Here is a 12,041-nt window from a genome sequence, read left to right on the forward strand (position 1 = left end):
GTTCTTCCCTTTCATCACTTTAAATATATCATGCCACTCCCTTCTGGCTTGTAGAGTTTCTGCTGAGAAATCAGCTGTTAACTTTATGGGAGTTCCCTTGTCTGTTATCTGTCATTTTTCTCTTGTTGTTTTCAATAATTTTTCTTTGTCTTTAATTTTTGTCAATTAGATTACTATGTGTCTTGGTGTGTTTCTCCTTGGGTTTATCCTGTATGGGTCTCTCTGTACGTTCTGGTCTTGGGTGGCTATTTCCTTTCCCATGTTAGGGAAGTTTTCGACTATAATCTCTTCAAACATTTTCTCGGTTCCTTTCTGTCTCTCTTCTCCTTCTGAGACCCTTATAATGTGAATGTTGTTGTCTTCAAATATTTTCTCGGTTCCTTTCTGTCTCTCTTCTCCTTCTGAGACCCTTATAATGTGAATGTTGTTGCGTTTAACATTGTCCCAGAGGTTTCTTAGGCTGTCTTCATTTCTTTTCATTCTATTTTCTTTATACTGTTCTGCGGCAGTGAATTCCACCATTCTGTCTTCCCGGTCACTTATCCATTCTTCTGCCTCAGTTTTTCTGCTACTGATTCCTTCTAGTGTATTTTTCATTTCAGTTATTGTATTGTTCACCTTTTCTGTTTGTTCTTTAATTCTTCTAGGTCTTTGTTAACCATTTCTTGCATTGTCTTGATCTTTGCCTCCATTCTTTTTCCGAGGTCCTGTATCATCTTCAATATCATTATTCTGAATTCTTTTTCTGGGAGGTTGCCTATCTCCACTTCATTTAGTTGCTTTTCTGGGATTTTACCTTGCTCCTTCATCTGGTACATAGCCCTCTGCCTTTTCACCTTGTCTATCTTTCTGTGAATGTCTATGCTTGCAAATTTCATAATTTGATTAAACAGACCAATAACTTGACACAAACTACCAAAACACACACAAAGTGAAATAGATAATCTGAGCAGGCCTATCTATTTAAAACTTGTATCAATAATCAATAGCATTCAAAAAAAAAAAGTATGTACCAGGCTAAGATGGTTTCAGTGGTGAATTCTATCAAGCATTTAAGAACAAAATGATATCAAATATCTATAATCTCATTCAGAACATATCAGTAGAGGTAATACTTCCTAACTCATTCTATAAGTCCAGCATTACCTAAAAGCAAAAGCAGATAAAGTCATTATAAGACAAAAAGTCTGCAGGCCAATATCTCTTATGAACACAGATGGGAAATTCCTTAAAACATATTAGGAATTTATTTAAATAATATATTAAAAATATTATACACACATCCAGGGAAGACGTATGCAAGTATGCAATATTGGTGTAACATTCAAAAATCAATAAATATAATCCACCATATCAACAGGCTAAAGAAGAAAAATAATATGATTCTAACAATTGACACTGAAAAGCGACAAAATCCAACACCTATTAATGATAAAATCTCTCATAGACTAGGAATAGAGTGGTAGTCTCTCAATCTGATAAGGAACATCTAAAAAAATATAGCTAACATTATACTGGGCTAGTATACATACATATATTTCTCAGCTCTGTCAGCTGAGAGGGCCTAAAAGAAATGATACCTAGTAGCAATGAGCACACCTAGTACTCAGATCTTGATGCCATTCTCAAATAAAAGGAACCAGGCCTCCGTGGAGAAATGGGTGATTCTAGGAGTGGGGCAGTAAATATACAAAATGACCCTGGTACATCTTATAGTGCTAAAAAGTAATGAAGTGTTTAAAAAATGTGAATAGATGATATTGGTAGATAGATAGATAGATAGATAGACAGATAGATAGGGATATGTCAAAGGGACACAAGATCCAATTGAAAGAACTCTAAATAGCCAAACTGGAACAACTGAGCAACAAAGTGAATAACTCCAAGTATAAAATAAATATCTATGAGTCCACACTAATAAATAAATGTGGCTGAAGAGAAACATCTCCTATGTAGAAGAATTCCAAATAATTTATGTAGACACCCTGTGCTGTGCATAGTGATTTCCTTCAAAGAGTACAGTCTGGAAAGGAAGGTGGAGTAGCTTTCCAGTGGAGAAACCTGGCAAACACTACCTCAGCCAGATGATCAACATGAACATCAACAGTTATAAATCATATTGATAGTATGATATCAATATCAATACCTTGATATTATGTGAAAATAATACTTTACCTCTGTAAACTTCCTCCCTCAAACCCACAAACCCCATCTAACCGTGATAAAAACATCAGACAATTATCAATAGAGGGGGTATCCTACAGTACATCTGATCAGGATTCCTCAAAATTGTCAAGGTTATCAAAGAGAAGCCTAAAGAGACATACCACTAAATACAAAGATATATTGTATATAGGATTCTGAAACAGAATAGAGGTCACTAGGTTAAAACTAAGGAAATACAAGTAAACCATGCATTTGACAATATTGGTTAGTTAATTGTAACAATGCACCATACTAATATAAGATGCTAATAACAGAAGGTACTAAGTGTGGAGCATATGGGAATTCTCTATACCATCTTTACAATTGTTGTGTAAATCTAAAACTGTTTTAAAGAATAATCTTATTTTAAAAATTGCACACTTACAGGATCCAATAAATGGTGCATAACGTGATCAGACTTGTATCTGTCAATACCCAACACACAATTGACAGTTTCTGTCTTCTTAACAGATTTTTGGTAGTGAATATGTTGCCTCCAAACTTAAAACAATAGTGGTCTAGAGTAAAATCTAAACAGTCTTAGCCAATATTTAATTTGTTTAAATTAGAATACATCACCCTATTATGATAACCACAGGACTCTAAAGAACATTGCCACTGATATAGACATGACTTAATTTTCAAATCCCAAACCATATTTTCCCTATGTATACAATAGAGGGATTCTGAATAATTTCTGAAGGAACAGGTCCCAGCACTATAACTCATCCTGGGTGATGTGTTAGGGAAACCTAACTCAAAGTTGGAGTCGAGAAGTCATGAAGGGAGGACTTTCAAGCACGTGCCACTCTTCTCAGCTTGCATAGTCCACGGGAAGAAGGAAGATTTCCTCCCTCAGCTGGCAACAGCAAGCTGCCCTCATCTGCAGCAAGGAGAAGCCTCCACCACTTTGAACTCTCATTTTTCTCCAATGAACTTTGGTTCAGAACAACCCCTCCCTTCTTCCTCCTTTCTTTTATAAAAGAATGCTTCCCTCCTTTGTTCTCTGGACTTGCTTACGGTTTGCCATAGTCTACTTGTACCAAATTTCAATTCCTCTGCTAATCCAAAAAAATTTTATTTTTCCTTAAATAAAATTACTCTTTGCTCTAATATTGACATTAACAATATATTTATGACATGCTAGTGCTCATACTACTGGTAAATATATGTGATATTTAAAATATATAGTAAAATATGTGATAGGCAAGATGTCTGCCAGAAAATATTCTCTAAACAAGAAATGTGAAAACCGTTGTCAAGAGAGGATTCAATGCCAGAGGCATAAAAACCAAATGGGGACTCATGAAAAAGAATCGATTTAAGACAAGACACAGCAAAGGAAGTAGAGAGAATTTAAATATAAGATCATGAGGTGGTTATGGTTAGATTATTCAATATAGGATCTAAATTCAGAAAAATATGGCACCCAGTGGGTGTTACTTTTGTATAGGATTGGGCATACCTGGTCATTATTGACAGAGAATCTAAAGAAGCAAACTAGACTACTTATGCTATATAGAAATAAAACGAAGTTTCCAGAACTTGGTCTAGACAAAGTGCAAATCATAAAATAGGGATGGCTATTTATTTAAGATCATTTTAGGTATCATGGAGGTGGAGGTGGTCGTTGATTTTACAGTTTCAAAGAAACAAAAAGAAAAATTGCTGAAAAGTAACATTCTGACAAAGACCATCACATATGGAGCTAGAAAAGGGCTGATGAATTTAGATACGAGAAATAGTCTTCCTGAATGCTCTCAAATTCTGAATTTCTATATAGAATCACATAAAGATCAATACATATGATCAAAAACATACATGGCAGCTATGCAGACAACAGCAGCACTAATGAAACAATATTCAGAATCTAAAGTTTGAAAAAATATTTGCAACAATTTGAATTATGCCAACAATAAACCATTCTCATAACTCCTTATTAAATTCCAGGAAAAAATCCAACATAAATGGTTTGATGAGCCAATACATTTACTGAAGGCTTATTTTTGTGCATTTCACTCACATTTAATTAATGTTCTGAGAATATTACTTCAATGTGATGTATAGAGACGTAGCTGTAAATATGGATATAAATTAATATCCAGTGAATTTTCAGACCTCAAGGTTTATAATGATGTAATGCAGAGGCTTGTATCACTATTGCTCATATCCAGATGCAGAGGTGAAAAAGGCCAAATATAGTTCTTAATGCTCTAATTTGATTGCTTTTCACACACCTCTTTCCCTCAGTTCTCTTTTGAACTGTATCCTGCACCACTTTTTTTTCCCCTTGGTATGACTTAGATATTTTATTATTCCTTTTTTAAAATTATTATTGGCGTATGGTTGATTTGCAATGTTGTGTTAGTTTCAGATGTACAGCAAAGTGAGAACAGTATGAAGGTTTCTTAAAAAAACTAAATATAGAGCTACAATATGATCCAGCAATCCCACTCCAGGGCATATATCTAGAGAAAACCATAATTCAAAAAGATACATGCGCCCCAATGTTCATTGCAGCACTATTTACAATAGCCAAGACATGGAAGCAACCTAAATTTCCATCGACAGAGGAACAGATAAAGAGGATGTGATACATATATACAGTGGACTATTACTCAGCCATAAAAAAGAACAACATAATGCCATTTGCAGCAACATGGAGGCAACTAGAGATTATCATACCACTTATTTTATTTACAACCTAGCATCTGCTGTGGCTGTTCAGGTCCTTATTTTATGAATAAGTGGCTCCAAAAGACTTTTTTTTGGTCTTCTCTTGACTAGCTTAGTATTTTGTAACTATTTTGCATATCTGACAAATTTCTGAGTGTGATGAAACTAACATACCTAGAGCATACACTCTGAGCACCCTCACTTCCCTCCCTGCTATTTAAACATTCGGTATGCTCATTTCTGTAAAAAATTAAACTCTCCTTCTTCTAACCAACTTTTCCAAAGTAATATCTAATATTCCTTCCAGAAACATATTATCTATGAATATTAGTCTTCTACATATCATTGAGCAAATTATGTATCATCTATGTGCCTTAGACTCCTTATAATAACAATACCTGTGTCACAGGGTGATTAGTAAATAAAGACAACACAGGTAAAACACTTAAAATAGTGGTTGGCTCATAGAAATCTCAAAAATTATTAGCTACTGTTGTCATTTTTATCCATGTATTAACATAAACTGGTTTTTGAATGTTTTAGCCTTCCCATCTTGATCCGCATAATGCTACAAAAGGGAGTACTCTCACCATTCCTTTCTACCAATCCAAATTTTACAACTCTTTAAAAACTGGTTTAATTCCCATCAGCATTCCTGCCAATAGTTATCTAACTCCCATTAAAATAGTTCTCTAACTCCCAATTAAAACCTGGCATTTTTATGTCAACTCTGTCTCTTCTTAGTGTATTCCTGTTACTATTGCCTTTGTTCAAGACTGTAATTTTAATGGACTGTGTGTTATTTTTCTTATTAAACTTTAAGCTTATTAATTTTAGTCTCACCTCATTTTCCTTGTCTCTATTCTCCTTAGTTTTCTCAAAGTTGAACTAACTTCTCTCCTCATCCAAGGCTTCACTGCCAGTAACTGGCCGAGGATGACAGTAAAAATCAGGCAATATTAAATAACCCCTTGCCCATCATTGCTCCTACATATGAATATACTTATATACACACATACTGTCTGGATTTGTGGATGAGGTGTCTTAGTGTAGGTTCCTCAGAAGCAGACTAGGATTTATGAGTCAGGGATTTATTAAACATGCTCTTAGGAGAAACCCATAAAAGAGTGGGGGAAGCAGGAGAGAGAAGGAGAAGACTGAACCAAGCAAGGATATGATTTTAGCAAATCTCTTAGAGAGTAATGTCAGTCTGATCTCAAAAGGGAGCCCTGAAATGTGCATTATGTGTCAGTGTTTTCCCAGTTGGACATAAAGGAGTTATGCTGTTATGCTTCTTCCTCCATCAGTCACTGATTAAGTCCCACAACAGGCTCACAGGCATTTTCCAGAAGGGACAAGTGGCTTCAGCAGATGGAGGGCAGTTCTCTGAGTTGCAGGTGAATACTATTAGACCTAAACACACACAAAAGCCGGGAAAACAACCTACAAAAATAGCAAATGATACAATGGAATATTACTCAGCCATAAATAGGAATGAAATTGGGTCATTTGTAGAGACGTGGATGGACCTAGAGACTGTCATACAGAGTGAAGTCAGAAAGAGAAAAACAAATATCGTATATTAACGTATGTATCTGGAAACTAGAAAAATGGTACAGATGAACTGGCTTGCAAGGCGGAAATAGAGACACAGATGTAGAGAACAAATGCATGGACCCCAAGGGGAGAAAGTGGGGGTGGGGGGGGTAGGGGATGAACTGGGAGATTGGGATTGACATATATACACTAATATGTATAAAACAGATAACTAATAAGAACCTGCTGTATAATAAATAAATAAATAAATAAAATACAAAAAAATTATAGCAAGTGAGATAGGTTCTCTCTTTGGGATGAGTACCAACTGTGTCCATTCCAAAAGGGAAGTGGAAATTCTCTCAGACTTTGGATCTTCTTCCTCAGCAACGACTTCTTAGCAGCACACAAAACTCAGATCAAACACACCTTTTCTCATTCTCATGTTAAACAACTTCTCACCCCTAAACAATACCTAATAGCACATTGTACATTTTCATTTTCTTCATATCCCTTATTGCTCACTGAAATGATCATTTCTAGGAAAAACTAGTAAACTTGAATTAATCATAATATATATTCTTCCCAATACCATTTAAATCACCCTAAAATGCACTAGGCATAGATGTCTTTCAAATGTTTTAACAAACCTTCAAAATGAAGATGTGTTTGCTTTTCAGAGAATAGGAAAAGTGGATGGATATCTTAAGCTAGTTTTATACCCTGCTGGTTTTCTATGTAACAGCTATTCTGTCACGTAATCCCTTGTTGACAGAGCCAAGATTTTATCTGTTCAACACTCTTCTCCCATTCAGGAGTAATTCTTTATTTTTCTAAGCCAATAATTATTATTCCCATGCTTACATACCAGAATATTAATACATCCAAAGATGTGCAATTGTTTCCCAGGAGTAAAGCAAAAACACAGAATAAATTTGATATATTTTCTTAGAGAACAGCTTTTACTCAAAGGTATGATATATAAACTCTTATTATGTATTGAAATAAATGAAATTTTGTTATAGGGAATATATATTAGTAAATCTAATATAAAAGAATTATAAAGAATGACCATGTTGAATTTATTGCAAAAATACAAGGTTGTTTTAACACCTCAAAATCAATTAATGTAATACATTATACAAATACAATAAAGGACAAAACTTCAATAGATGCAGAAAAAGGCATTTAACCAAACCCAATATCCATCCACAATAAAAACTCAAAAACATAAAAATAGAAGGAACTTCTTCAACCTGATAAAAGGCACCTACCCCAAACTGACATTTAACATCATGCATCACAGTAAAAGACTGTATACCCTCTGACTGAGCTCAGAAACAAAACAAAGGTGTCTACTCTCAAAATCAGGGAAAGAAACTAAAATAAATAGAATACACCCAGGTTAGAAGAAATAAAACTATTTTTATTCACATATAATATGACCCAGGATATATGAACTCCTAAGAAATATGAAAAAACAACTATTAAAATTAAAAAATAAATTCAGTACGTTCACGGGACAAAAATCAATATAAAAGTCAAGTGTATTTAAACTAACAATGAACAATCAAAAATGAAATTAAGAAATAATTTTCACCAAATAGAATAAATTAGGGGAAAAAAATAAAAAGAATTATGAGACCTGTACAATGAAAATTGAAAAATACTGCTGAGAGAAATCAAATAAGACCTAAATAAATGGAAGGACCTTTCCTATTCATGGATTAAGAGACTTGAGATCATTAAAATTGAATTCTTTCCAAATTGATCAATTATGCATTCAAATGTAATCTTTATCAAAATTCCAGCAGACTTTTTTCCTTCAGAAACTAAGACGTTAATCTTCAAATTTATAAGGAAAGGCAAAGGCCACAGAACAGCAAAAACAATCTTAAAAAAGAACAACACAATTGGAAGATTTATACTTCCCAATTTCAGACTTATTACAAAGCTAGAGTAATCAAGAGAGTGTGGTACTGAGAAAAGGATAAACATATACATAGATCAATGGAGCAGAATTGAGAGTCCAGAAATAAACACTTACATTTATGGTCAATGAATTTTCAACAAAGGGTCAAAGGCAATTAATTTAATGGAGAAATGATAGCCTTTTCAACAAATGGTTATGGGACGATTCAATATCCAAATACAAAAAGATGACTCTAAATTATTCTCGCACACTATACTAAAAAATGAGCTCAAAATGAATGAGACATAAGTGAAAGAGCTAAAATTATAAAGCATTTGAAGAAAATAAGGAGAAAAATGTTATGATTTGGGGTTAGAAAAATATATCTTAGATACTATAAGAAAGTGCCATCCATAAAAGAAAAAAATGATATAATGGATTTGGTCAAAATTAAAATCTTCTGTACTTCAAAGGGCATCTTTAAAAAATGAAAAGACAAGATGCAGTCTGAGAGAAAATATTTATAAATCCTATGTCTAATAAATGGCTTGTATCTAAAATTTATAAAGTAATCTTATAACTGAATAACAAGAAGACAAATGACCTACTTTAAAAATGAACAAAAGTTTTGAATATACATTTCATCAAAGAAATATGAAATTAGCCAACTGACACATGAAAAGATGTTCAGCATCATATTAAAGAGAATGCAGTTTAAAGCATAATGACATATCACTTCACATCTACTAGATTGGCTATATTTAGAAAGACAAAAAGTAATGTCTATTGGTAGGGATACATTGCAGGAAAGAAAGTAAAATGGTATGGTGCCTTTGTAAAACAGTTTGGCATTTTCTTAAAGACATATGTAAATTTACCACATGACCCAGGAATATCACTCCTGGGAATCTAACCAGAAGAAATGAAAACACATGCCCACACAAAGACATATATGTGATGTTTATAGCAACACAAATGCATAATACCCCAAAACTAAAAACAACCAAATGTCTTATCAACCAGTGAATGAATAGCACAATGTGGTATATCCATACAGTGGAATACTATTCAGCAATAAAAGGGAGGAAAGTACTGATATCTTTTATATGGATGACCCTCAACAACATTATACAATGAAAAATAATCCAGGCACACACAGACAAAAAAATCCCCCATATTTTATGATTCAATTTGTATGAATTTTCTATAAGGAGGACATAAAGTAGGTGATTCCCTGGGACTAGGCTTAGGAATGTGGGGTGACTAGGAAAAATGCAATGAATCTTTCTGGAGTGCTGAAAATATTCCAAAATTGGATTATATTGATGGTTGTATAACTCCATAAACTTACCAAAAATTAAACTGTACACTGAAAGCAGGTAAATTTTTATGGATGTAAATTACATTTGAATGAAGCTGTTAAAAAATCCTGAAGTTAATGAAGGCCTCTCCCTATTTCACTGTTACTACCAGAGTTACCGATAAGGGCTCCTCTCAACTCGCAAGTGAATAGCCATTGACAACTCTGTGCTCCTATGCTCTTTGTTGAAGCTTCTCTTTTTCGTCACTCCACCACCTCTGTGAGGCTAGTAAACCTGGGCTGTTCCTTTGTGAGGTCAAGTTTTATATGGTTTTACCTTGTCCATTCATTTTTTGGTTCATGGAGATTCCTTATCACATAGCTGTATTAATGATGTTATCCATGTAATATTTATTTATTTTGCTATCCCCGCTTGGTTTTCCTAAGCAATTTGGAGGACAAGTAATATAAAACTGCAATGTTATCATTATCTTTCCCTGTAAGGAAATCTGAATTATTTTTTAAGTCATAAAGCAAAAAGAGTATCAAAAACAAGAGGCAATAGACATGATAATGCTAGCCAAGTATGTAGCAGAGAGATAAAAAGGCACAATATTGTTATAAATGTCAAGTGAAGGAATCAGAAAATAGTTACACAGATATTTAGGACACAGTTTCAACAGTGCCTTTATAGATAAACTGATATGCTTGTATAGAAGTACATTCACACAGCCCTCACTTCAACTGGATGATTCCTACTCATTTTCATAGCCCAATATAGAATCTTTTTTTTTTTTTTCAGAAAACCTTCCCTGATCCACAATATCTGAGTTAGCTGTACCTATATTTATTTATTTATTTTTTTTAACATCTTTATTGGAGTATAACTGTTTTACAATAGTGTGTTAGTTTCTCCTTTACAACAAAGTGAATCAGTTATACATATACATATGTTCCCATATCTCTTCCCTCTTGCATCTCCCTCCCTCCCACCCTCCCTATCCTACCCCTCTTGTGGTCACAAAGCACAGAGGTGATCTCCCTGTGCTATAAGCTGTACCTATATTTATGTATTCCATTTTTAATTTATCAAACTTATTATAACTGGTTGTTTCCTTATTTTTTCTCCCTCTAAAGTATGAGTGATTAGAAGCTAGTGGCTATATTAATCTTATTTATCTTAAACCCAGAATCTCACCATATGTTTATTGAATTAATTAGCCATCTAATCATTCCTTCATCTCTGAATGTCTATATATGTAAACCAGCATATTTCTTCATTTTAGCTGATTTCGTATAGCTATTTTGACTCAACATTTTTGCAGCTCACATTTTTGCCTTATACTTTTATTTAAACTTCTGGTTTTTATTTTCCCACTTATGAATTTCTATATTTTTGAATGTCCATGCCAAGGTGTCCATATCTGTCTTGTGATATTTATTTCATTCCACCTTGTATAATACTTGTCTTTTTCTCTCATTCCAGCTACTAAAATTTAAACCATCTGTAGAAACAATTGGGGCTTTCTAACTTCTGTTTCCTTACTAGATTTTGCACAGAATAAGTGTACAATATGCAACAGATTTAGAATAATTTAGCTTTATTGAGGATATAATGTGTGCTAAGAATGTGTTAAACTTGGAGACATAGTCTAGGTATTCTATCAATTGTTTGATATGATCTAATATAGTTCTACATTACTTACAAAATAGATGCAACAATCCTAAACTAAAGGCAACAGATACAGTCCAGCAGTGTAGTAATTAAATATTAAATCAAATTACTCAAGAGGGACTCATTCCAGGAAAATAAAGATGGCTAAAAATTAAGAAAAAATACATATATAACATATGGATATGATATATATTCACACACATATGATGTATTGCTTATTAATTTTTATATAATTGCTTATAAAGTTGATCTGAAAGAAAGAATGTATTACCATAAGTCAGAAGAATTAAGATAAATATTGGGTAATAAAATATATCCTTTAAAATAATGTTAAAGGCAAACAACTGATTAAAAAAATAACTAACTGATTTATTTTATATATTAGAAAGATAAAAATTTATACAGAGAATTTTTATAAATTATTATGAAAAACACTAATAGCCTAGTGAAAAAATCAACAATGGCAGTGAATTGAACACTTACAAAAATATAAAAAATAAAATAATCAATAAACACACTAAAATGATCACCACATAGGATAACAAACATTCTAAAATAATGTTACCATTCCTAGGACAGCCTGGGAAAGTGAGTATCCAGCTGAATCTTTTAACCTGACTCATTTTGAATCATTGCCTTAAGAGACATTTCTTCCACAGTGAAGATGAAATTTCCACTAAAGTCTCCATTTTAATGAGTCCCCTGAACCAAAGAAAATAGTTGAGTCAATAAAATGC

This window comes from Physeter macrocephalus, chromosome 9 (assembly GCF_002837175.3).
Source record: "Physeter macrocephalus isolate SW-GA chromosome 9, ASM283717v5, whole genome shotgun sequence".
Taxonomy (NCBI): domain Eukaryota; kingdom Metazoa; phylum Chordata; class Mammalia; order Artiodactyla; family Physeteridae; genus Physeter; species Physeter macrocephalus.